Here is a 27,411-nt window from a genome sequence, read left to right on the forward strand (position 1 = left end):
TGGACTAGCCATATAATGACTGTGGCTACAAGAGCAGGTCAAAGGCTAGGAATACTCCTGACTGCCCAATGCCTGTCAACCACCTACAAGGCACAAGTCAGGAGTGTGATTGAATACTCTCCACTTGCCTGGATGAGTGTAGCTCCAACAACACTCAAGAAGTTTGATTGGCACTTCTTCCACAAACATTCACTCCCCCCAGCACTGACAAACAGTGGCAGCAGTGTGTACCGTCTACAAGATGCACTGCAGAAATTCATCGATGCTCCTTAGGCAGCACCTTCCAAACCCACGACTGCTACCATCTAGAAAGACAAGGACAGCAGATAGATGGGAACACCACCACCTGGAAGTTCCCCTCCAAGCCACTCACCTTCTTGGCTTGGAAATATATCCCCGTTCCTTCACTGTCACTGGGTCAAAATCCTGGACCTCCCTCCCTAACAGCACTGTGGGTATACCTATACCACAGGAACTGCAGCAGTTCAAGAAAGCAGCTCACCACCGTCTTCTCAAGGGCAATTTGCAATGGGCAATTAATACTGGCCTCGCCAGTGATGCCCATATCCCATAAAGGAATTTTTAAAACTCATTAATGTAAATTGCAAATAGTGGAGGATGCAGCACTGATCCTTGCGGCACTTCACTAATCACTGCCTGCCAACTTGAAAAAGCCTCTTCTTTACCCACTCTCTGCATTCTATCCACTGACCAATCCTCTATCCAAGCAAATATATTACCCCAACTCCATGAGCTCTTATCTTGCTCGTTAACCTTTAGTGTTGCACAAGTTACATCGTCAAAAGCGAGCAAATGTGTTAAACAGGATTTCCCTTTAGTAAAACTATGTTGACTTGTTCTAATCATGCTATGCTTTCCTAAATGCATTGTTAAGACTTCCTTAGCAATAGATTCCAGCATTTTCCCAACAACTTATGTTAGACTAACTGGCCTGCAGTTCACTGCTTCCCTTCTCTCCCTCCTTTCTTGAAAAGCAGTGTAACATTTGCTAACTTCCAATTTGATGGGACCATTCCCAACTCTAAATAATTTTGGAAGATCATAAGTGGTGCATCCACTATCTGTACAGCTATCTCTTTTAGAGTCCTAGGGTGTAGGCCATCGGCTCCTGGGATTTGTTGGATTTTAATCCCTTAAATTTTGCTAATACTTCTCTTCTGATAATAATTTACTTAATTTCCTCAATGTTTTAGTGCCTAGGTTTCTATTTCTGATATGAAACTTGTCTTCAACTGTGAAGACAGACAAAATATTTGTTCAATACCTCTGCAATTTCCTCATTCCCCATGATAATTTCTCCTGTCCATGCTTCTAAGGGACCAATAGTTACTTCAGTTACTCTTCTTTTTCTACACTTGTAAAAACTCTTACAATCTATTTTGATATTTCTGGTTAATTTACTTTGTCTAATTTTTCCCCTTTTATCAACTTTTTTATTGTCCTTTGCTGGTTTCTAAAGCACTCTCAATCCTCAGACTTGCTACTGTTTTTGCCACATAGTAAGGCTCTTCTTTTAATCTAATACTATCCTTAACTTTCTGAGTGAGCCAAGGTCTTCCTTGCTGAGTGTTTGTTCTTCAATGCTTAGCTTCCTGCTACTGTAACAAAGCTAAGACCTCATGTTATATTTTTATGAATATATTACATATATATCCTCATGGATAATTTCTAAACTTTTAAAACTTTGATACGATGCCACAAAGGTTATTGTAAAAAATGAAAGCTCGTGGTGTAGGGGGTAACATACTAGAATGGATAGAAGTTTAGCTGCCTGCAGAAAACACAGAGTATGCATAAATGGGTCTTTTTCTGATTGGCAGGATGTGACTAATGGAGTCCCGCAGGGGTCTGTGCTGGGGCCTCAACTTTTTACAACTTATATCAATGACTTAGATGAGGGGAGTGAAGGCATGGTGGCTAAATTTCAGATGACACAAAGATCGGTAGGAAAGTATGTTGTGAAGGGGACATAAGGAGGTTGCAGGCGGATATAGATAGATTGAGTGAGTGGGCAAAAATCTAGCAGATGGAGGGTAATGTGGGAAAATGTGAAGTTGTTCACTTTGGCAGGAAGAATAAAAGAATAAAAAATGGAGAACGAGTGCAGAATTCCGAGGTGCAGAGGGATCTACATGTTCTAGTGCATGGCTGTGACCCTTGAACAATAAGAGCTATTTGGCAGTACCGCAGAAACGTGCGCCTCGTTATCTCTGAAGAGACGCCAACGACCCCTGTGGACTGCACAGGCCAACTTCAAAGGGTATTATACAAAGGCCATTCACATTTCATAAGTCAGGCCTGGCCAACTAGAGCCAATTCATCTGCTAGGACAAAGACCCAGCAACCTTCCATTAAGGCTTAATGGTTGGAACATTAACAATCACAGGAGTCCAAACAAAGGGATATACGCCCTTTGTTAAAGCAAAAGTGGAGAGGTGGGAGTCATGTGATATGACACTCCCCACTAGCTGGTGGAACCAGTAATATTGCCTTGTAGAGCTGCAAAGCTCAGTCTGCCATCTTTCCATCTACCAAGCAGCAGCACAGAAAAGGTGCTCTGACCAGGTTTGAATGCCTAGGCCATCTACACTGTTTCTATTGGAACTTCTGAACCATCACCTGCAAGACTGATTCATCCCTGCGTGCTTATCTCATTGTGGAAGTCAACTCTCTACTGGAAAAGTGAATTGTCCAGCATCAGTTTTCAACCTGCTGACCTCTGTGAAGGAATGCACCATTGGACTTTGATTCCGAACTCTAGACACACGTGAAGCAATATTTCTTGACTCTACGGTCTTTGCCCTGCAAATCTCTTTCTCTATCCCTCCTTTCACTATATGTGCACAGGAGGCTATGTGGTGACCCACCCCATGTTTTGAGCGTGTGCAAACAAACTTGCTCTGTGTTCATCCTATCACGTGTTTGCTGGGGGGTTATTAATAGAGATTAGAATACACCAAAACCGAGTGGTTGGGAAATATGCCACCGGTTATACTGGGGGAAATCAAAATCAAAACACCTTTCCATTTACGGATGGGTGGTGAGAAGAGAAATCAGAGCTGTTTAAATTAAAACCCCTCCTGTCCATAATACAACAATAATTAATGCCGATCGGGTCAATTGCTTTCAGTTGATAGATAACTGCCACTACTGGGCAGCTCCCTGTTTAACAAGGCTATTTAACCCACTTGAAGGTTGAAAGTTCTGACTCTTAGTCAAAATTTAAACTTGAGAAAAATACCTTACCTGAACTTACCACTTGAACCAAATTCCCAACTACACACATCGTCTACATTCACTCCGGTGTAGTCTCCACTCTGTGCGTCCTCTTACTCCACAAGGTCACAAGAAAGCCCCTGTGAGGAGCAGTGCAGACTGTGACAGATCATTCTTACTTCACCAACAAAGCTTTATCGATTTATTGGACAGAGGCAGAAAAGAAGCGAAACTATAAACCTTTCGGCAGCACAATTTCTTATATAAATTGATGAGTTAGAATCAATTTTTATTTGATCCATCGATTTCATCTTTTTTTCCTTTTAACTGCAACATCATACCATCTCAATGTACGCAAGGAGGCCATTGTACCATTCTACCTCTTGGAAAGAATTAATCCTACTCTCCTGCTCTTTCCCTATAGCCCTGCAAATGTTCAAGTATACCTCCAATTCTCTATTGAATCTGTTTCTCACCCCTTTAGGAAGTGCATTCCAGATCATCATAACTCACTACGTTAAAAAATAACTCATCTAGTCTCTGGCTCTTTTGCCAAATTTGCCTAAATTTCTCTCTTCTGGTAACCAATTATCTCACCAGTGAAAACAGTTTCTCTCTATTTACTCTATTGTACCCTCACGTAATTTCGAACTTCTATTAAATCGCCTCAAACTTCTCTGCTCTAAGGAGAACAAATCCAGCTTCTCTAGTCGCTCCACTGAACCAAATCCCTCATCCCTGGCACCATCTACTAAATCTCCCCTGCACCTTCCCCTAGATCTCAACATATTTCTGAAGTGTGGTGCCCAGAACTGAACAAATTCTCCAGCTGAAGCTGAACCAGTGCTTTACAAAATTTAGCATAACTTCCTTGCTCTTGTGCTCTATCCCTCTATTTATCAAGTCCTGTATGGTTTTCTCATATAGCAGTAGCTCTGTGTAAAGCAATTGCTGGGGCAGATTGTGAAGACAATACAGTAACAAACACAGGATCATGCAAACTGATCTCAAGAAAGCAAAATGATCACTTCTTCAAATTTTCACATGGCTACTTTCTCACTTGTATTTCAGTAAAATATAAATGCAAGATCAAATTTCCAATACAATATGAGCAAGGAGCATTCAGCAGTATAGGTTCCATTCTTTCAAAACTGGCACAGCACATGTTTTGGACTGCATGATACCACAATAAAGTGCTAGCGGTTACAGGTCTGTCAATGATAGCAGCTGGAGTGAAAACAATTTTGAAGTATGCATTAGAATATCCTACAAGGAGCATGATAGTTTGACTACAGTTCGTCCCCAATGGCATATTGATACCAATGCACTAAGTATGCACAGCAACAATAGTGCAAATGTCACTCGTGCTCTAACTTGCATGGAACCAAGCAAAAAGGGCAAAGCACCAAAGCAATACAATGAGTAAATAGAAGATATAAAAATCTGAAATGAAAAGAACGATCATTTTTAAAGTTTCAAATATATTTGTGCACATGACGCCAAAGGCGATAACTCAGTGGAAATTGAGCACTTGCCACTGTCGGGAACCATTGTCGGCAACCACTGTTTCCATTATGAGCTCTGAAGTCAGCTAGAGCAGGGTTGGATGAACAGTACAGCCGCGCTCTTCTTTGCTGATCAATGTCAATCAGACTATGGGCCCCAGCCTCAGGCCACCTTTCACACAGCAGCCTCCTTGTTGAAGGACTATAATTCCACATAGAACCAGGCGCAGGTTTTTCTTCAGGCTCCTGTTCACTGGGAACTGTGAAATTGACTAAACTCCTTTCAAATAGACCCTTCAAGCCAGTTTACAGAAGAAAGTTTCATTTCTTCAGTATGGAAGTAAACCCAGGCCACAGAGGTGAAAGATTCACTGCATCATGGCATAGTGCCATTCTCCTGCTTTATCCCCGTACCCTTGCACATTGTTTCTGTTCAAATAATCACCTACTGCATTCTTGAATGCCTCGATTGAACCTGCCTCCACTATACTTCCAGGCAGTGCATTCCAGACTCGAGCCACTGGCTGAGTGAAAAAGTTTTTTTTCTCACATCACAAAAGCTTCTTTTGCAAATCATTAAATCTGTGCCCTTTCATTTTCGATCCCTTGACGAGCGGGAACAGTTTCTCCCTATCTACTCTATCCAGACCCCTCATGATTTTCAACATCTCTATCAAGTCTCCTCTTAGCCTTCTTCTCTCCAAGGAGAACAGTCCCAACCTATCTTCATAACTCAAGTTTCCCATCCCTGGAACCACTCTTCTGGACTCTCTCCAATGCGATTACATCCTTCCTATAGCGTGGCACCCAGAACTGTACACAATACTCCAGCTGAGGTCTAACTAGTGTCTTACATAAGCTCAGCATAACCTCCCTGCTCTTGTATTCTATTCCCCTATTAGTAAAAGCCCAGACACTGTATGCATTATTAACTGCTCTCTCTACCTGTCCTATCACCTTCAATGATCTATGCACATATACACCCAGGTCTCTCTGCTCCTGCACACCTTAAGAATTGTATCAGTTATTTTACATTGTCTCTCCATGTTCTTCCTCACACTTCTCCGCACTGAACATCATCTGCCGCCTATCTGCCCACTCCATCAAGTTGTCTGTACTTTTGAAGTTCCATAATGTTCTCCTCACAGTTTGCAATGCTTCCAAGTTTTGTATCATCCGCAAACTGTGCCCTGCACACCAAGATCTAGATCATTAATATATATCAGGAAAAGCAAGGGTCGCAACGCCAACCCCTGAGGAACTCCACTACAAACCTTCCTCCAGCCTGAAAAGGATCCATTGACCATTACCCCCTATTCCCTATTACTCAGCCAATGTTGTATCCATGTTGCTATTGTCCCTTTTATTCCATGACCTATAACTTTTCTCGCAAGTCTTTTGTGTGACACTGCATTAAATGCCTTTTGAAAGTCCATGTCCACAGTTGTGGTTGTTAAAGGTCAATCATCTCAGTTCCAGGGCATCACTGCAGGAGTTCCTCGGGGTAGTGTCCTAGGCCCAGTCATCTTCAGCTGCTTCATCAATGACCTTCCCTCCATCATAAGGGCAGAAGTGGGGATGTTTGCTGATGTTCAGCACCATTCACAACTCCTCAGATACTGAAGCAGTCCATGTCCAAATGCAGCAAGACTGGACAATATCCAGGCTTGGGCTGACAAGTGGCAAGTAACATTCGCACCACACAAGTGCCAGGCAATGACCATCTTCAACAAAAGAGAATCTAACCATCATGCCTTAACATTCAATGGCATTACCATTGCTGAGTCCCCCCACTATCAACATCCTGTGGGTCACCATTGGCCAGAAACTAAACTGGGCCAGCCATACAAATACTGTAGCTACAAGGGCAGATCAGAGGCTAGGAATCCTGCGGCGAATAACTCACCTCCTGTCTCCCCAAAGCCTGTACACCATCTACGAGGCACAAGTCAGGACTGTGATGGAATACTCTCCCCTTGCCTGGATCAGTACAGCTCTAACACTACTAAAGAAGCTTGACACCATCCAGGACAAAGCAGCCCGCTTGATTGGCACCCCATCCACAAACATTCACTCCCTCCACCGCCAGCGCAATGGCAGCAGTGTGTACCATCTACAAGACGCACAGCAGGAACTCATCAAGACTCCTTAGACAGTACCTTCCAAACCCACGACCACTACCATCTAGAAGGGCAAAGACAGCAGACACATGGGAACACCACCACCTGGAAGCTCCCCTCCGAGCCACTCACCATTCTGACTTGGAAATATATCGCCGTTCCTTCACTATCGCTGAGTCAAAACCTGGAACTCACTCCCTAACTGCACTGTGGGTGTACCTACACCACATGGGTTGCAGCGATTCAAGAGGTCTGCTCAGCACCACCTTCTCAAGGGCAATTAGAGATGGGCAATAAATGCTGGCCTAGCCAGTGATGCCCACATCCCATGAACTAATTAGGAAAAAAACAATCACTCCACTTTCCCATCTGCTACCAATACCCCCTTGATTCCCTGAGACCTCAAAAATCTATCTATCCCAACCTTAAATGTACTCAACAATGGAGCATCCACAGCCCTCTGGGGTAGAGTGTTCCAAAAATTCACAGCCCTTTCAACTAATTTTTCCTCATCTCAGCCCCCTGGCCTGAGACTGTGCACCCATGTTTTAGATTCCGCAGGCCAACAAAACCATCTCTCAGCGTCCACCCTCTCAAACCCCAACAGAATGTTTTAATGAGATCGCCTTTATTAATGTCCTGTACCATGGGCCTTAGTTGCTCAATGTATCAAAATTCCCCTCTGTCTAAGCCCTCTCTCTGGAATCAACTCTACAACATTCCAAAAGCTCTGCACTCTTCCAATTCTGGCACCTTGGCCATCCCAGATTTTAATCCACCAATGACGGCCATGACTTGGTTGTCTTGGTACTAAATTCTAGAAGTGCCTCCCTAAACTTTTCCACCTCTCTCTCTTCTCCTTTTAAGACGCTCCTTAAAAACCTCCCTCTTTGACCAAACTTTATTGTCATCAGCCCTAATATCTCCTTGCATGGCTTGGTATCGAATTCTGTTTTATAATTGTTCCTGTGGCACGCCATTGGGACGGTTTACTATGTTTAAAGTCACTCCCTAAATACAAGCTGTTGTTGAATGGCCACAGCCTTCTCCAGTTCCCACACTCTGATCTGGCACTGACCCAATTTGAAATTTTGTCATAAGCTCAGTCAGAAAACAACCCTTTCACACATAACAGGATGGTCCACCGAACCTCTAATAAGATCGTAATACAATGAATGAGCAGTTGAGCACTAAAGGTAGGTAATGCTGGGCTGTCACAGTATCACATTGCACAATCTTTAACGGTGGGGGATTATTTAAGTCATACCTTCAAGCAAAGTCTGGATTAAAGTTGAACTGCATTAAAAAAATGCAGAAATTCACCCTGCCTTTTTCTAAGCAAGAAAATCCAAATCAAAGAAAAACCTTGAATTTCTGTAGTGCCTTTCGTGACCGGAGGACATTCAGAAGCACTTTACAGCCAATTAAGTACTTTTGAAGCTCAGTCACTGTTGTCACATATGAAAGTTGGCAGTCAATTTGAACACAGCAAGATCCCACAAACAGCATTCAGAAAATGAACAGATAATTTGTCTTCAAGTCACGTTAATGGAGAGCTACCCAAGAGGGCAGTTTTTCTTCTTTATTCTCTCATGGGATGTGGGTGCTACTGGCAAAGCCAGCATTTGTTTCCCATCCCTAATTGCCCTTGAACTGAACATTTGGTAAACTTTCTGCTTCTGTAATAAAAGGTATTTTGATGCAACGTTTCAACACCAATGGATGTCAGCCCCAGAGTTTACCTCGCAATCTCATACCTTCAACTAACATCCAAGCCACCCCACAACATTTCACAATGTAATAAAAGAGTCAGTCCTGCTGCAGTAACTCCTTAAAATGCAGTTTGAAGGGAAGGCAGGGCCATGTGCGGTGGGTTTTACATTGGCTTTCCAGCTCTACAACACAGGTTTAGAGACAGCCCAGAGTGACGGGTAAGAGTTCCACAAGAACACAAGACAGGAGCAGGCATAAGCCATATGGTCAGTTGAGTCGGCTCTGCCATTCAATGCGATCATGGCTGATCTTGGGTTTCGACTCCATTTTCCCCACCTGCTCCCCATATCCCTCGATTCCCTGAGAGATCACAAATTTGTGTCTCCTATCCTTAAATATAGTCAACAATGGAGCATTGGTGGACAATTCAAAAGATTCACCAAAGAAATTTCTCATCTCCTTCTGTCTGCTGGTTATAAGGGACCTGTACTGGGGTGTGTGGGGGGCAGGGGGGGGGGGGGGAGAGTTTGCACACTCTCAAAGCTGATTCACTGCACAAAACTGAGTCTAGTTCAGTAATTGATGACTACAGGTGAGATGTAGAGGAGGCTGTGCAAACAAATAATATACTATTGCCATAGTATGTTATTTTTTGCGGTTGAGGTTGAGACAAGAGCAGAGGTTGTTTGCCTTTGTTTTTAATCCATTTTGCACCTGCCGTGAGTGTGCTTGATGCTGCCATTAGAGTCGGAGAAGGAATCAGTGTATGGGGTGCTAGAAGTCAGAGAGGTGAGTCCGATTGTAACTGCTGGGCCGCATTTCAACATTTCCAGGCGAGAACTAAAATCAGGGCAAGAGCTGGATGTTGCCAGAAGCAAGGGAATGGCGCCAGCATAAGGCAAGTGCTGGGGTGGGGCACGGCAGAGAGGTTGGGAGGGGGTTGGGGGGAGAGGAGGAGGACTTCCCAAACATATACTGTTATTGAGAGGGAAAGAGAAGCTAGAATAGACCCAAGGATTCCTCCTGCTGACTCCCAAGGAACTGACCTAGATTAGGCCTCCCATCAGAATTCTGGTTAAAATGGCATCATCAGGCCACAACCTTTACTTTTCAATTAGGCTCCAGTCTGTCTATATCAGGAATCTTGGGTGGTTTGAAAGTCAGTGAAGTGGAATCAGAACTGGGCAAACCCGATGAACATTAGGACTGTAAGATGATTTCCAATTTTAGCTGTTCCCATTCCAGTGTGCTCATTAGGCAAAGAACTGGTGGGCTTAAATTAACACACAGTGGTCTGAAATGGAAAGTGCTCTATCTTCAGCACCAAAATCTCTCAAAAAAAGACATTTTTTAAAAAACCTCAATTTGATAGGATCCTCTCTTGACTCCTTACCTGCTGATGGCTTGCTCCTCGTCTGTTATACCAGTCTCCCTAAATGCTCTGTTGGATTCCTCCAAACTCAGGGCAATTGCTCTCTGTAGGTCATCTTTGTCATCTCCAGTAAGGTCGATAACATCTGTAATCACCACAAACAAAATCTTTGAGTTAGGGACGGGGCGGGGAGAGAAAAAGTTATTTTGAATGTAACAAGGACCGGTCAGTACAGGTAAAATGACCACAGCTACATGGATTTCAGCAAAGTGTAAACAGTTGGTCAGTGAAATATTCATATGAGGAAGAAAAACATCCAGTAATACAATTAGATATTCAGTCCTTCCAAACCTGGGTTTTATCAAAGGCAAGTGATCTGTAATTTTCACAGAAAATGAAATGGAACGGCAGGATTTGATCACTGAAATATCCCAGAAACATTTGTAATTAAAATTGGAATTTGGCTTATTCAGGCACTATATATGAGTGGCCTTGGTTGAAACTATAGAGAATATTTTGATATTATGTAACACTAGGCTGAACACTGTTGGTTACAGGTCTGCTCATTGATGGGGAGCAATTAAAGGCTCATTAAAATGCCAAGAACAGGTACAAAAAAATAAGTAAAACGGCTAATGGAATGCTGGCCTTTATATCTAAAGGAATAGAATACAAGGAGGTACGAGTCATGCTTCAGCTATACAAAACCCTGGTCAAACCACAGCTGAGGTACTGTGAGCAGTTCGGAGTACTGCACCTTAGGAAAGACATACTGGCCTTAGAGGTAGTGCAGCAAAGATTTACTAGTATGTTACCTGGACTCCCAAGAGTTAACTTACGAGGAGAGATTACATAAACCAGGGCTGTATTCCCTGGAATTTAGATTGTTAAAGGGTGATTTGATTAAAGTTTTTAAGGTGCAGTATTAAGGGAAAAATATAGGGTAGATAGAGCGAAACTATTTCTGCTGGTTGGTGAGTCTAGACGCTCAGTCTAAAGATTAGAGCCAAACCTTTCAGGAATGAAGTTAGGAAACATTTCTACATACAAAGAATGATAGGAGTGTATAACTCTCTTCACAAACATAGAGATTAGAGCAATGATAAATTTTAAATCATAATTTTTTTCCTTGTCATTTCGCTGCACGTTCCCTCGCTACTGCTCTGCACAAGCTCCGGTTCAAGAGTTCAAGACCTTCAGGTCTTCATAGTTCTGGAAGTGGAGGGCATTCTAGATGATTCATCATTTGGGATGCCTCTCCACAATCAGAGTTGGCAGCATTTGTTCGGATGTATCACCATTTCTGCACAAAAACCTTGTATTGGCTGGCATCAGGCCTGAGGCAATTGAGATCCAACTAAGTAGGTCATATGTTTCGCAGGTTCCTGGTGGGAGGGATTCCTCTGGATCATTGGGCAACTTGTGTGCCTTCATCTGTAAATGTCTTTACCAATGAGCAAGGCAGCTGCTGTGGGGTTTACGGTCTAGGGACTGGGTGTTATAAATAAGCTGCCCCTTGACTTGAGTTTCTTTGTTGCTGAAATTGATAGATCTTGTGTTAAGATCTAAGGCATTTGGGGCTTTACCAATGAGCAAGAGAGCTGCTGTGGGGTTTACGGTCTAGGGACTGGGTGTTATATAATAAGCTGCCCCTTGACTTGAGTTTCTTTGTTGCTGAAATTGATAGATCTTTTGTTAAGATCTAAGGCATTTGGGGCAAAGGCGGATCTGGGGTTAGGTCAGATTGGCCACTGAATGACAGAACAGGCTCGTTGAGGCTGAATGGCCTACTCCTTATCTTATGGACCCAAATGATGAATTAAATTCATCACACATTAAGCATACTGGCTCAAGAATGATTTTCCCTGCAGAAAAGACAACAGCAATAGCAGTGTTGACAATTTTGGTACTAATATTCTAAACAATAAGCCTAGCGACAAGACTGCACTTGTAGTAAGTACATGTCACTCTCAGAGTCAAAATTATCAGAACCTCAGGTGCCAGAGGTCTGAAATGAGAAAGACTGGAAAAGCTGCAAAGTCCTGCATTTCAGTCAGACAAGTTAACACTTTGTGGGATCTTTTATTAGAAGCAGAACAGTTGGAAATAAGAACCCTCTGTGATAGGGTACAGCAAAAGAAAAGGACAATAGGCCAAAACAAAAGAAACAGAGGGAGATGAGATTTTTTTTCTAATGCAGCGAATTGTGATGATCTGGAATGGACTCCCTGTCAGGGTGGTGAAAGCAGATGCAATAGTAAATTCCAAAAGGTAATTAGATAAATATTTGGAAAGGAAAAATTTGCAAAGCTATAGGGAAAGAGTAGGAATAATTAGTTAGTGCTTTCAGAGAGCTGGCACATCCACAATGGGCCAAATGGTCCCTTCTGTGCTATATGATTCAGGAAAGGGATAAGCAGGTGGTAGTCAAGAAGACAGGCACAATGTAATGCTGTCGAGCTATACAGACTGGAAAGTCCCAGTTTCAATTCCCAATGTGTGCACAATGAGCCGTGCTCTCTGGCTTGTAGCAGTTCAAGGCGGAAGCTTACCACCACCTTCTCGAGGTCAATTAGGGATGGACAATAAATGCTGGCTTAGCCAGCAGTACCCACGTCCCACGAATGAATTTTTTTTAAAAATCAGCAAAGCTAGAATTGGCCTTCGTATGACATGTTAGGGTGGGAAAAGAAATTCACCCAGGTTTCCCATTTCGACTTCATTACCTGCTGCTGGAAAATGAGTGTTTAGGAACAGGATTGGGCTCACTGTAATGGTATTATTGTCCAATTCTTCTCTTGACACTCATTTTTCTGGCTTGCACACAAACATGGGCCACTTGAGTTGTTGGGAAGTTGTTAGTGGCCACACAAGATACAGAAGCAGGATTAGACCACACAGCCCATTGAACTGGCTCCACCATTCAATACGATCATGGCTAATCTTGGGCTTCAACTCCATTTTCCCACCCACTCCGCCATGCCCCTTAATTCCCTAACAGACCAAAAACTGTCTATCCCAATTTTAAATGTATTCAATGATGGAGAATCCACAACGCTCTGGGGTAGAGGGTTTCAAAGATTTACAAACCCTTGAGTGAAGTAATTTCCTCTCACTTCAGTCCTAAATGATCAGCCCCTTATCCTGAGACTGTGCCCCCGCATTTTAGATTCCACAAACAGCGGAAACAATCTCTCAGCGTCCACCTCATCAAGCCCCTTCAGAATTTTGCAATTTTCAATGAGATCACCTCTCATTCTTCTCAACTCCAGAGAATATCAGCCTATTTTACTCAGCTTCTCATTATAGGACAACCTCCTCATCCCAGGGGCAAATTTAGTGAACCTTCACTGTACTGCCCCCAATGCAAGCATCTCCTTTCCTAAATATGGAGAACAAAACTGTACTCAGTACTCCAGATGTGGTCTCACCAAAACCCTGTACAAATGTAGCAAGATTTCTTTATTCTTGTACTCCAATCCCCTCGCAAAAAAGGCCAATATGCCACTTGCCTTCCTAATTGCTTGCTGAAACGAGAACTATACTTCAGCAAGCGAGAAGAAGTTGAGGGTAGAGAGAGAGAAAATGGGAACACTCTCTCTCTCACTTCCCAAAAAACATTTATATCAATGGACAAGGCAGCTTACAATGCAGGGTCAGCCAAAGATAACCATTTACATGTATAAGACCCCAATTACCTGATGCGAGGACACATGAAGCAGCAGCAGAGAACTGACACCACTTGCAGTTCCACAGCAGGAAGAAACAGAATTCACTCAGCTCCGGTTCTTAGAATAGGAAAAATGCAGAAACTGGCAGCTCTGATTTGAAGCAGTAAAGGCCAAGATAAGTATTGTGTACTATACTGTAAAATGGGTGACCCAAAAACGATATAGCAAAAACTGATCTAAGAGCAGGATGAATTATATTGTTAACTTAGGGTGATAATTTCACATAGACAGTTGCTGCACAAAATGTGGATCTGTATCTTGCCATTATTGCACTTGAATGGCACCAGTGAATACTTTCTGGCCTCTTTCAACAGAGTACTGTGTGAGCAACAGAGATCACAGCACAAAAATTTAATTCACCAACAAGTACCCACTTGACCCCTGCCTCTACCATCTCCAACAGAACAGAAAGAGCAATGTTGAACCAAAGCCAATTTGCCTGTGGGTAGATTCCTGCCTGTGTGTGTAGTATCAAGGGGACAGTCAAGAGGAACAGGCAGGCTTTAATTCTGGGAAAATGAAACTTTGATGTGCATTGCAAAGGTCCTGTTGTCATTATATGATAACACCTAGCATTTCTACCGTGCCTTTAACATCACAAAATGTCCCAAAATACATCACAGGAGAAAAACCAAATCACTTTCACACCTAGGCACAAAGAGATTAAGAGGCCGGAGGCTAAAAGCCTGGTCTTAGGCAGGTTTTAAAGAGGGTCTTAAAAAAAGGAAAGGCAAAGATGTGGAGATGTTTAAGAGAGGGAAGTCCAATATTTAAAGCTGAGGCAGCTGAAGAAATGGACACTAACAATGGTGTGATGCTCAAGAGATCAGAATTGGAGGAACACAGAAGGGTTGTAGGGCTGGAGAAGGTTAAAGAGAAAGGGAGAGGCGAAGCCATAACACAGGTTAAGAATTTAAATTTGGGTCATTGATGGACTAGGAATCAATATAGGTCAGCAAGCCTGATGATAAAAATGAAGCATGTGTGTGTCAACGATGACTTAGCGATAGGATTCTTTCACGCTAGTTTTTTTTTATTCATTCAAGGGATGTGGACTTCGCTGGTTAGACCAGCATTTATTGCCCATCCCTAATTGCCCTTGAGGAGGTAGTGAGCTGCCTTCTTGAACCACTGCAGTCCATGTGGTGTAGGTACACCCACAGTGCTGATAGGGAGGGAATTCCAGGATTTTGACCCAGTGACAGTGAAGGAATGGCAATATATTTCCAAGTCAGGATGGTGAGTGGCTTCAAGAGGAACTTCCAGGTGGGTGTTATTCCGTGTCTGCTGTCTTTGCCCTCCGAGATGGTAGCGGTTGTGGGTTTGGAAGGTACTGTCTAAGGAGCCTTGGTGAATTGCTGCAGTGCATCTTGCAGATGGTACACACTGCTGTCATTGTTTGTCGGTGCAAGTAGGGAGTGAAAGTTTGTGGATGGGGTGCCAATCAAGCAGGGTGCTTTGTCCTGGATGGCGTCAAACTTCTCGATTGTTGTTGAAGCTGCACTTATTCAGGCAAGGCAAGAGAATTCCATCACACTCCTGACTTGTGCCTTGTAGATTGTGGACAGGCTTTGGAGAGTCAGGAGGTGAGTTACTCCTCGCAGGATTCCTAGCTTCTGGCCTGCTCTTGGAGCCATAATATTTATATGGCTAGTCCAGTTCAGTTTCTGGTCAATGGTAACCCCCAGGATGTTGACAGTGGAGGATTCAGCGATGGTGATGTCATTGAATGTCAAGGGCAATGGTTAGAAGCTCTCTTGTTGGAGATAGTCATTGCCTGGTACTTGTGTGGCATAACTGTTACTTGCCACTTGTCAGCCCAAGACTGGATATTGTCCAAATCTTGTTGCATTTGGACATGGACTGCTTCAGTATCTGAGCAGTTGCGAATAGTGGTGAACATTGTGCAATCATCAGCGAACATCCTTACTTCTAACCTTATGATGGAAGGAAGGTCATTAATGAAGTAGCTGAGAAGGTTGGGCTTTGGACACTACCCTGAGGAACTCCTGCAGTGATGTCCTGGAGCTGAGATGACTGACCTCCAACAACCACAACCATCTTCCCTTGTGCTAGGTATGACTCCAACCAGCAGAAAGTGCTCCCCCTGATTCCCATTGACTCCAGTTTTACTAGGGCTCCTCGATACCACACTCAGTCAAATGCTGCCTTGATGTCAAGGGCAGTCACTCTCCCCTCACCTTGGGAGTTCAGCCCTTTTGTCCATGTTTGAACCAAGGCTGTAATGAGGTCAGGAGCTGAGTGATCCTGGCAGAACCCAAACTGGGCCTCAGTGAGCACATTGCTTCTAAGCAAGTGCCGCTTGATAGCACTGTTGATGACCCCTTCCGTCACTTTACTGATGATTGAGAGCGGACTGATGGGGCGGTAATTGGCTGTGTCGGATTTGCCTTGCTTTTTGTGTACAGGACATACCTGGGCAATTTTCCACATTGCTGGGTGGATGCCAGTGTTGGAACTGTACTGGAATAGCTTGGCTAGGGGCACGGCAAGTTCTGGAGCACACTGCCGGAATATTGTCACGTGCCATAGCCTTTGCAGTATCCAGTGCCTTCATCTGTTTCTTGATATCATGTGGATTGAATCGAATTGGTTGAAGACTGGCATCAGTGAAACTAGGGAGGAGGCAGAGATGGTCCACCACTTGGCATTTCTGGCTGAAGATTGTAGCAAATGCTTCAACTTTATCTTTGCACTGATCTGCTAAGCTCCCCAATCATTGAGGGTGCGGTTATTTGTGGAGCCTCCTTCTCGAGTGAGTTATTTAATTGTCCACCACCATTCACAACTGGATGTGGCAGGCCTAAACAGCTTAGATCTAATCCATTGGTTGTGGACTCACTTAGCTCTGTCTATTATTTGCTGCTTTTGCTGTTTGGCACGCAAGTAGTCCTGTGTTGTAGCTTCACCAGGTTGACACCTCATTTTTAGGTATGCCTGCTGCTGCTCTTGGCATGCCCTCCTGCACTCTTCATTGAACCAGTGTTGATCCCCTGGCTTGGTGGTAATGGTTGAGTGGGGGATTTACCAGATCATGAGGTTACAGATGGAGGTTGAGTACAATTCTGCTGCTGCTGATAGCCTACAGCGCCTCATGGTCTTGAGTTCCTATTACAACAATCAACAATGGTTTTACAGTCACCATCAGACTTTTAATTCCAGATTTTTTTTATTGAATTCAATAATGCCATGGAGGGATTTGAACCCGGGTCTCCCTGTGACAATACCACTATGTCACCACCTCCCCCTCTTTACATCCTCATCACTCACATTCCCACCTAGTTTGGTGTCGTCAGCAAAATTGGAAATATTACATTTGGTTCCCTCATCTAAATCTTTGATCTAAATTGTGAACAGCTGCAGCCCAAGCACTGATTCCTGCAGCGCCCCACTAGTCACCGCTGCCACTCCAAGGCCCATTTATTCCTACTCTGTCTCCTGTCTGTCAACACATTCTCAATCCATGCCAATATATTACCTCCAATCCCAAGTGCTTTAATTTTGCACACTAACCTCTTATTTGGGACTTTAAGAAAAGTTTTTTGAAAATCCAAATACAGCACATCCACTAGCTCTCCCTCATCTATTCTACCAGTTATGTCCTCAAAAAACTCCAGCAGGTTTATCAAACATAAATCCATGCTGACTTTGTCAAATCCGTTAATAATTTTTAAGTATCCTGGTGTCACATCCTTTAATATAGGCTCTAGGATTTTCCCTACTATTGACATTAGTCTAACCGGTTAGCAATTCCCTGTTTTCTCCCTCCCTTTTTTTAAAACGGACAATTAAAATGGGCTACTGCTAGCTGTTTCTGCAGGCTGGAAAGACGAAACACTCCAGGCTGGCTGATGATACACACCTCAAGACTACACAAAGACATAGCTTAGTTCAGGGAGGTTTTGAAATTAATACCACTAAGTTAGAATTAATTATCAATGGTTTCATATATTTTCAGGAGGTGTGGGGAGCTGGGAAGATGGTGTACATTTAGCCAAACCAGCCAGACCAGTCTTTGGAATATGCCTGCCTTCTGATCAAACATTGGGGTTTCAGACTTTCCTGCACACTATCCATACTTAATTTGTTGAGTGAGCCCTGATCGCTTTGCTAACAGCAAGGTTAGCTTTCAGGGGAAGGCACTTTTGATTGGCATCTCTACGTTACAACCCCTGGACAAAGGAATCAGGTCAAGCCCTCAAGTGCCTATCGAATAGAGACAACAAAAGAGAGTATCACCTTCTGCGAAAGTATGAAAGGGCCTGGGCCAAAATTAGATATTACAGTCAAGTTACATTTCAGCTAAACATAATCAAAAAAGAAGCAAAGTATTTACTCCACTAAGAAGGTTGTTTTGTGACAGAACACATGAGTTCGGAATCTGGAAACACTACTTTGTTCAACCACTTGTAACCTTTAAAATAGGCAAGGTAATTTTACATTGATCTCATCTTAGCAGTGTGCTCATCAGATTTCGGAAGACTGAAGCATACATTAGGTCACATGTGGGTGACTGCAGTATCACGTTCCAATGTTTACGGCGTATGTTGCCCAGGTCACTCTATCGTGCATCTGGATATTGCAATGAGAAAGTAAACTTCTCTGTCGTAAAGGGTGTGGAATCCATTCACAGGAGAGGCCAGTCACATTACCCCAAGCAAAGTATCTAGGTTAGACTTAAATATTGTAACACTGCCAGGGACCTACCTTGAGGATCATTCAAACTGTTCAACAGGCCAAGATACTGCATTCAATTAAAGGTACACTGTGGGGCCATTTACCGTAAATTTATTTTTCATCTGTAAACCCAAGGAAATACAGGCACATAGGAAGAGCTGCAAGCCATTAAACTCTTTGAACCTTTTCCACCAACCAACTGGACTGATCAACTGAAGCCTAACTCCATATAACCTTTGCCCAAAGTCCCTTATTATCTTTGGTTAACAAAAATCTATCAACCTCAGATTTAAGATTCAACAATTGACCTAGCATCAATTGCCTTTTATGGAAGAGAGTTCCAAACTACGACGACCCTTTCCATGTCAAAGTGTTTCCTAACTTCACTTCTGAAGTCCTGGCTTAATTTTTAGGCTAATAACCTTGTCCAACAAAAAGTGACCAATGACTAGGCACATTATAGCCTTCCGGACTGAATATTGAGTTCAACAACTTTAGATCATGAACTCTCTCCTCCATCCCCACCCCCTTTCCGATCCCCCTTTTTCCAATAATTTATATATATTTTTCTTTCCCCACCTATTTCCATTATTTTTAAATGTATTTCCATCCATTGTTTTATCTCTACCTTTTAGCCTATTTCGATCCCTTCCCCCCACACCACCCCCACTAGGGCTATCTGTACCTTGCTTGTCCTTTCTACCCTTAATGTCACCATTAGCACATTTCTTAGCTAATATCACCACCGTCAACACTTCTTTGTCCTTTTGTCTATGACATGTTTTGGCAATCTCCACCTATTACTGGCCCTCTATCCAGCTCTACCTGTCCCACCCCCCCCACCTTAAACCAGCTTATATTTCACCTCTTTTCTATTTTTCCTTAGTTCTGATGAAGAGTCATTCGGACTCGAAACGTCATCTGTGTTCCTCTCTGCAGATGCTGTCAGGCCTGCTGAGTTTTTCCAGGCATTTTTGTTTTTGTGTTGAAAAAGTGACCAATCTCCGTTTTCAAATTTTTAAGTGAAAATATCTAACACAGATGCTACACGAGGGTTCAGCTGCTCATCATTACCTTTATTGTCGCTGTCAAAGGTTTGGGCTATGGTGCAAGACAACTGAAACAGAACAACAGTTCAAATGGTGCAAACACTGAAACAACCTGTCATCTGTAATGAAGTTAGCGTAAAGGAGAAGTAACAGCAAGTGTGGAAATGCTACAAAATTGGGAGGTTATTCATCCTTGAGGCAGTTTTGTTGTTGAGGCTTGTATTCCATAACAAGCCCTCGTCCCATATGTCACTTACTTGTGTCAGCCTGGCTTCCCACACTAATGTAACGGTCGTTGCTGGTTTGTCCTGTGTGATAGTAGGCTTCTTCCTGTTGTGGTGCTTTGGCATTCTTCTCCGTCAGGAATGAAACGGCTTCTGCAAGATCCCCATTACTTGCCTGCAAAAAGCATGAGCGATAAGTTAATAGTAGACAAATTTCTAGACTTTGAACAAAAAATTCAGGATATCCATTGTCAAAGCGAGTCCATAGAGGCAGACAAGCTGGAATGAGCACCAGGCAGACAGAGCAATGAGGCTGGAACAAATGTCATAGGGGGAAGCACCTATTCCCTGGTCTCACCATTTAGCCCATTTGCATGCTGCTCCTGGACAAAATCATCTGCAGAAATGCGGTCGGCATTCACATTTTGCACCAAAAACATCCAGCTCAAACTATCCATCAATTATCTGTCTTGCTGCTGAAAGACTGCTTATCCAACATCCAGTCATGAGAAAACTAAAGTGATCACCTTCTGCTTCCACCCGCACCTGCTCTAGACCATTGCCAATTGTTCCATCAACAACCCCAGCGACTGTCTTAGGCTGAATCACTTTGCGACTTTTGGGTCTTATTTGAGCTGAACCCCAGAAAAGTCTGTCAGAAACAGCCTACTTCCATTCCTGTAACATCATCCCCATCCCCCAACTCCCAGTACTACCTATCCCCCAAATGTGCCAGTCCTTTGACTGAGCCTTGTTTACATTTGCCCCACCGTTATAAGCATGTAGAACTCATGCTCCAGAATTCCCTAAACCCCTCTGCTTTTTACCTCAGTCTTCTTCCTCTAACCTTCTTAAAAACAGCCTTTTTGATCAACTTTTGTTCCTCCTGTCCAATAAGCTCCTTCTTTGACACAGCATCCCATTGTTGACCTTTTTGTTATTAGGCCTTTAGGAAATTGTCTCAGTAGGCTTCCGATGCTGAAGGTAATAGATAAATGCAACTCCTACCGCTGTTTCAATAACCCCATGAACAGGGTCCATACCATCTGAATTCCAAGGTTCCTTGTGAACTTCCTTGTAACAAACTCCAAACTACATAGTATTCTTACGAATAAATACTGAGGCTTATTCATAAGTTGCCTTTTTTAAAAAAATTAGCACAAATGATTTAAATTGAGTTTGAAATAAAATCTAGAAGTAAAAAAAAGTTGGTTTAGCAAGTGACCGTGAAGCTGTCAGATTATTGTAAAAATCCAACTGCTTCACTAATCAGAGAAGTGAATCTGGTATCTGGTCTTTGTGGCTCCATTTCCACATCAGTGTGGCTGACTCTTCTCTGAAGCGATCTAGAAAGTCACTCAGTTGTTTCAAACCACTGAAATGATTAAAAGTAATCTGGACTACAGTGGCTCAAGTAGGTCCACCACCACCTTCTCAAGATAACGAGAGATGACCAATTAAGGAGCCTTGAATTCCTGCAGTGCATCTCGTAGATGGTACACACACTGCTGCTCCTGTGCGTCAGCGGTGGAGGGAGTGAATGTTTGTGGATGGGGTGCCAATCAAGTGGGCTGCTTTGTCCTGGATGGTGTCAAGCTTCTGACTCTCAATAGAGCTAAGGGATTACTCTCCACCTCTTTCACATGGTTAAAAGCTAGGCTTCACGGGGCAGCTTGGCTCACTCAGAAGCACTCACACCTGAATCAGGAAAGTTGCAGGTTCAAGCTCCACGCTAGGATTGTGATCTTGGCTAGCAACTCAATGTAGTGCTGAGGGAATGCGGCACTGTTGGAGGATCTGTCATTTTGAATAAGATATTGAAAGAGCCAGAGGCTACATGAGGAAACACTTATTACACAATGAGTTGTTGTGATCTGGAATGTGCTGGCAGAGCAGATTTAATAGTATCCGTCAAAAGAAAGAAGACAGACGTGCATTTATATAGTGCCTTCCACAAACACAGGCTTTCCTAAAACAGAATTGATTAAATACTTGAAGGAAAATACAGGCAATGGGGAAAGAACAGAGAAGTGGGACTAATTGAATACTGCTATCAAAAAGCTGGCAAAGGCATGATGGCTAATGGTCTTTCGACTGTGCTGTATCATTTTACAATTCTACAAAATAGAAGCCTGATCTCATCACTCCAAAGATGAGGGAGGACACAGGGATCCCACAACAACATCAACTGTGCTACACTGGGGGTGAAGTACTGCTGGCTACAGGTCCGTCACTGGTGATGGTGGGCTTTAAAGACACGATATAAATCCAAGATGTGGTCGTGGTAGCTGACGCAAGAACATTGTGGAGAGGACAAATTAAGAGTGTTACACAAGGATTCATTTGTACATTAAAATGGATTTGAGTAAATGTTTTTCAGCTGGCATATTGGCACTAACATGCTAAATAAACCTGGTTATAATACCACTGGAGTGATCAGTGTCTTAGCAACTAAATGCTCATCTAAAATGCTGTGACCTTTTATTGGTATGCAACCCATCCGTAGCTGAATATGATATTCAGCATACAACCAAATGTACTGACTTGACATTGGCAGACAGCCATTACTCCTATTACAATGCTTCGTAGCCCACACAAGAATATCAGCATTAGTTTCAGTGATGTCTAAATACATCATCATAACTTAGCAACAACTCACTTTCTCTTTTTTAATTTTGCAAGGTGGGAACAAATGACAACCTGGGCCTGAGCGTGAAGCACAATTATAAAAATTACAGTGCAGGGGGCCATTCAGTCCATCATATTTATATGCTTACTAGCTATCCAACTGGAATTATCTATTCTTAACGTATTTTCCATGCAGTCTTTTTTATTCTTCCTTTCAAATACCTATCCAATTCCCTTTCAAATGACTTGACAGTCACAACCTCAAGGTACACTTGTGGTAAAGCACCGTGTTCTAATAAAGGACTTAGACAAAAATTATTTTGCCCACCCCTCTACTCTTTGGCTGATAATTCAGAGTTCATGCCCCTTGTTAGCGATTTCTCAATGAGTGGAATCAATCAATCACTGTTTATCCACCCAAAGTCTTTCATGGCCTGAGAATCTCTATTAGATCCTCCCTAACCTGCTCTGTGTCAGTGAAAAAGCATCAATTCTTCTAGCCTTTCTCCAGAACAATGAGCTGTCATTGTTGGAGTCATTCTGATGAATAGTAACCGTGCCTTTTGCATGGCTCCAATATCCTCTTTCTAATGGGGTGTCCAAAACTGCAAGCGCTACTCTAATCCTGGCCCAATCAATGTCTTACACCAGCACACCCAAATGGAAAATTATTCTGCAGCTCTTTTCACAGAGAAAGGGGAAAGGAAGGGAGGAAACATATTTGGACTGGACATCAAAAGCATTTGTTGCAGTTACCATAGAGTCATACAGCATAGAAGAAAACCTACAACAGGGAAAAACCTATTTGGTCAGCCAGGTATCCAAGGTCACATTCTCTGTATCTTGTGTGCAGACAACCAAGTCATAGGCTGGCAGAGCTCAGGTTCTGGGCCTCTCTAGTATTTGTGGAGCTTAATCTGCAACAACCAGGCAGCTTCACAGTAGGGTCGTGGAGAACATCTAAAGTATTTCTTCACGCAAAAGGTGGGAGAAGTATGGAACTCTCTGCCACAAAAAGCAGCAGAGGCTAGCTCAATTAATAATTTAAAAATTGGAGAGCAACAGACTTTTGCTGGCTAAGGGTATAATGGAATAGGATATAGATCAACCATGATCTCACTAAATAATGGAAAAGGCTCAAGGGGCTGAGTGGCCTAATTCTGTTTTATGCAAAAGGAAGTTGCACTTGGGGGTTTCTAAGATAAAATTTATGACTAGCCGATAATCATAGAATGATACAGCTCAGGAAACCATTCGGCCCATCATGCCAATGTCTGCTCTTTTAAAGAGCTATTCAATTAGTCCCACACCCCTATCACTTTTTTCCATTTCTTTTGAAAGTTATTATTGAATCTGCTTCCAACACCCTTTCAGGCAGCTCATTCCAGATCACAATAACACACTGCGGGAAAAAAAATTCTCTCTACACGAGTTCTCTTGCCACTTATCATCAATCTGTATCCTCGAGTTACCGGCCCTTCTACAAGTCGAAGTTTCCCCTTATCTACTTTATCAAAATCCTTCATGATATGATCACTTCTATAAAGTCTCTGCTCTTAAGTCTCTCAAAGAAACAACAGATTCTCTAATCACTTTATGTAACTGAAGAATCTGTTTATGATATAAATCAACTTTTTAAATGGAGACACATCTTTTTAGACATATCTTTTTAATTAATGCATAGTGCTTTTACAAGTAACTGCCAGCAAAAGAAACTCTTTCGAGTTATCAACAGTCACAGATTGCAACTCTTTCGAGTACAATCACAGTTCTTGGTTTCCGGGAGTGGGACATGAACCCACAACACCTGCCAGCAAAAGAAGTTGGGCAAACTTTTGAGCAAACTAATCAGCTTAGCTATTCCATGAATGATAACTTTCGAGGGCGGGATGCGGAGGGGTGGGGAGTGACTGAGCGATTTGTTTGATCAGGGTGCAGTTTGCTGGCTGTTGGTTGATGGCTTTACCTCTCTTGTCCAGTCAATTAACTTTTTTTTGTACGATTGAAAGCAAATCAATCACACTCGTGAGCCTATCTGCATTTTAACTCAACAGACTGCAATTATGTCAGCCAATTAAGACTTTGTCTTTGCTAAAATGACACAGTACAGCTGTGACGCTACACGTATAAGATTTTTATATGAGCAATTCACAATAGATCATAATGCTGTCAGGGTTGCACAGGTTCATTTTGTTTTTTCACACAATCCACAATAATCTGAACTGTCTCTACCATTAAATGACAAGTACAGTACATTAGTGCTACTGAACTAGTAATCCAGAGAACCAGACAAATAATCTAGAGAAGGAGTTCAATTCCCATCTTGGCAGCTTGAATTTGAATTCAGTTTTTTTTTAAAAACTGGAAATAGAAAATCTGTGCTCAGTCAAAGTGACCTTGAAACCATTGGATTGTCATTAAAAATCCAACTGGTTTAGTCAGGAAGGAAATCTGCTGCCCTTACCCTGTCTGGCCTATATGTGACTCCTGTCCCATATCACAATGGTTAACTCTTAACTATCCTCCGAAGTTGGCCAGCAAGACACTCAGTTGGCCCACCACCATCTCAGGACAACCTGAGATAGGCAATAAATGCTGGACTTGCCAATGATGCCCTTACCCTAAGACTGTATTATAAACCACATTGTACGCATTCAATCCATTTTATACAGTGTTATACACTAATTTTCTCCTCTGCGCTCCTACAGGGGTATGATAATTCTTGGACAAGCCACTTAATTCAAGTGCCTCATTCAAGTGGCTAGCCTTTATGTGTGAGCCCACGGAATAATAAAAAACAGAAAAAGGTCATTTGGTCCATCATGTCTGTGCCGCCTCTTTGAAAGAGCAATCCAATTAGTCTGACTCCCCTGATCTTTCCCCGTAGTACTGCAAATCTTTCCTTCCAAGTGAATATCCAATTCCCTTTTCAAAATTACTACGGAATTTACTTCCAGCCCTCTTTCAAGCAATTGGAACGTGTGGCACCAGTGATACAGTTGAAGTGAAGAACTGTTTCTCTGATTGGCCAGAAGATCCCAGCTTTGAATCTTAGCCTGTATGGATTTAACCAGGGTGTCAGTTAGAGCACTGCAATTGTATGCAGCGTTCTAGACTAGAGAAGGGAATAAATAAGCCAGGTTTCCCAGTCCTAATCATTCCTGGTAAAAAATTTATGTTGCTGCTGGCTTAGGGTTGGGTTTGCCTGTGCTAGCCTCTCCAGTTCAAGAGCCAGTTGATACTTAGTTGGGCTGCGGTTAAGATCTAGAATGCACTGCTGAAAAGGGTGCTGCAAGCAAATTCAATAGTAACTTGTGAATTGGATATTTACTTGAGAAGGAAAAATTTGCAGGGCTATGTAGCAAGAACAGGGAAGTGGGATTAACTGGATAGCTCTATCAAAGAGTTGGCACAGGCACTTCCCTACAGCCAAAAAGGGAGGGCAACTGACACGGCCTTTAGGTTTCTGCAAAAAGGTTACTAATGTGCCTATCAGGGGAGGGATTACTCTTCTATTACCAATCCATCTGACATCTTAAATAAAAACAAAGTGCCAGAAATACTCAGCACGTCTGGCAATATCTGCGGATAGAAATAGTTTCAGATTATGACCTTCCGTCAAAACCATTACATTGGTCATCTCAATTTCTCTGCTCCTCCCACTCAAACTAACCTATCTGAATTTGCAGCACTCCATTCTCTCAGGTCCAACACTAACACTGTCATGAAACCAGCTGACAAGGGCAGAGCTGTTGTTATTTGGCAATGTTTCATGGAAGGTCATCAGCCTGAAACTCTGTTTCTCTCTCCACAGATGCTACCTGACCTACTGAGGTATGTCCATCATTTTCTGCTTCAGAGTCCCGGCATCTGCAGTTTTTCGCTTTTCCATCTGGCCTTCTATTTGTCATCTTCCAAATGTCAGCAAGGCCTGGATTATTTTCACCAGGCAGAATTTCTGCCTCAAAGAGGATGAGGAATTCTCAAACTATCACTGGGTTAAAATCCTGGAACTCCCTCCCTAACAGCACTGTGGGTGTACCTATGCCACATGGACTGCAGCAGTTCAAGGAGGTGACTCCTCATCAGCTTCTCAAGGGCAATTAAGGATGGGCAATAAAAATGCAGCCCCAGCCAGAGATGCCCATATCCCACGAAAAAATGTAAAAAAAATAACCCAGTTCGTTGCAACAGTGATGTGCTGTTGATAGGTCATCATACTTTGATCAACCTTCAAAAGTGTCCCACCGTCAACAGGCCAGAATCCTGGCATCTCCTACCTAAAACCATCATGGCAGCACCATCATCAAAAAAATGCAATGGTTCAAGGACAAGGACCACCACCAACAGCCCAGGGCAACTAGAGGATGGGCAATAAATGCTGCCATGCCAACGTAAGCTACATCCTGAGAACAAATAAAGTCTACTAATACAGGAACATTATGCTCAATAAATTGCAATATAGTTCTGAGCTGAACAAGGAGGTCCTTTGCTTGTAAACTGTACAGTACCTGTAAAGCTTGTTGCAGTAATTGGATGTCATTGGTACCAGTGACCTCCCTCAGTTGGTTCAGTAGTGTCTGTTGATGCTAGAGAATAGGGAAAAAAATAAATTGCCATTACTACAGAAAAGTGCTTTAAAAATAACTTCATGTCTGAGTTTCAAGTTAACTTATATAGTATCTTAGCTAAACAAAGGTACGGTAGCATGGTGGTTATGCTACAGGACTAGTAATCCAGAAGCCTCAACAACTGCTCTAGAAACATGGGTTCAAATCCTACCACAGCTTTCAAATTATTGAAATAAGTCTCGAATAAAAGCTAGACTCAGTAATGAAGACCATGAAACTACTGGATTGTCGTAAAATCCATCTGGTTCACTAATGTCCTTTGGGCAAGGAAATCATCCTTACCTATTCTGACCTATATATGACTCCACATCCACAGTATTGTGGTTTAGTCTTAACTGCCCTCTGAAATGATCTAGCAAACCACTCAATTGTATTCAAGAAGGTGATTCAACACCACCTTCTCAAGGGCAATTACGAAAAGGCGATAAATCTGGTGTACGAATAAATAAAAACAAATTGTTCAGGTCTAGAAGTTACAAACAGATAAAGGACCACTGGATAAG

General features: G+C 42.7%; 1 protein-coding gene across 6 annotated transcripts in view; it reads right to left on the bottom strand.

Moving 5' to 3' along the window:
* The window catches only part of usp25 (ubiquitin specific peptidase 25), a 148,935-nt gene extending 122,069 nt beyond the window's left edge, over nt 1-26,866 (bottom strand). For all 6 annotated transcript variants that reach the window (XM_078560387.1, XM_078560388.1, XM_078560384.1 and 3 more), the window contains exons 1-3: nt 26,789-26,866; nt 19,683-19,824; nt 9,969-10,092 (exon numbers count right to left, since the gene is read on the bottom strand). The gene's annotated coding sequence lies outside the window, so the exon portion shown is untranslated. The remainder of the gene's footprint in view (nt 1-9,968; nt 10,093-19,682; nt 19,825-26,788) is intronic.
* Nucleotides 26,867-27,411: the final 545 nt, after the last annotated feature.

Source organism: Cetorhinus maximus, chromosome 16 (assembly GCF_964194155.1).
Source record: "Cetorhinus maximus chromosome 16, sCetMax3.hap1.1, whole genome shotgun sequence".
Classification (NCBI taxonomy): Eukaryota; Metazoa; Chordata; class Chondrichthyes; order Lamniformes; family Cetorhinidae; genus Cetorhinus; species Cetorhinus maximus.